The sequence below is a fragment of the Neopelma chrysocephalum genome, unplaced genomic scaffold (assembly GCF_003984885.1).
Source record: "Neopelma chrysocephalum unplaced genomic scaffold, ASM398488v2 Primary Assembly neopelma1_138, whole genome shotgun sequence".
NCBI lineage: Eukaryota > Metazoa > Chordata > Aves > Passeriformes > Pipridae > Neopelma > Neopelma chrysocephalum.
The window spans coordinates 5,325,084-5,325,643 of NW_020897800.1; positions in this window are offsets into that span (position 1 = coordinate 5,325,084).

Genomic DNA, 560 nt, shown 5'->3' on the forward strand with positions numbered 1-560 from the left:
GGATTGGAAAGCGACAGTTTTTCCTTAGAAATCTGCATTTCCCGGCTCGTTGCACGCACTCCCCGTGGCCGGGGGTGCCGCAAGATCCCTGTGCACAGCTGGCGCTGCGCCGTGGTGCTCTGGGGGTGGAGCATCCCTTGTCCTGCACCTCCATCCCATATCTGCGTCTGCACCCTGAATCCCACTGCTGCATTCCATGTCCTGCATCCACATCCCACCTCCTGTGTCTTACATCCCTCCTCTGCCTCCCAAATCCCAATTCTGCAACCCATGCCCCGTGCCTGGCATCTTTCCTCTGCATCTTAAATTCCATTTCTCTCCTCATCTGTCCTGTATCCCCACCTCTGCATCCTAAATTCTGCTCTTGTACCCCATGCTCTCTATCTGCATCCCAAATCCTGCATCTGCCCTTTCATCCCATGTCCTGTGTTTTGCATCCCACATCTGCATCCCCTCTCCTGCATCCTGCATCCCTGTCATGTGTCCTGTGTCTGGAAACCTGTGTCTACATCTTAAATCCTCCATCCTGCATCTGGGAACCTGTGTCTGCATCCTAAATC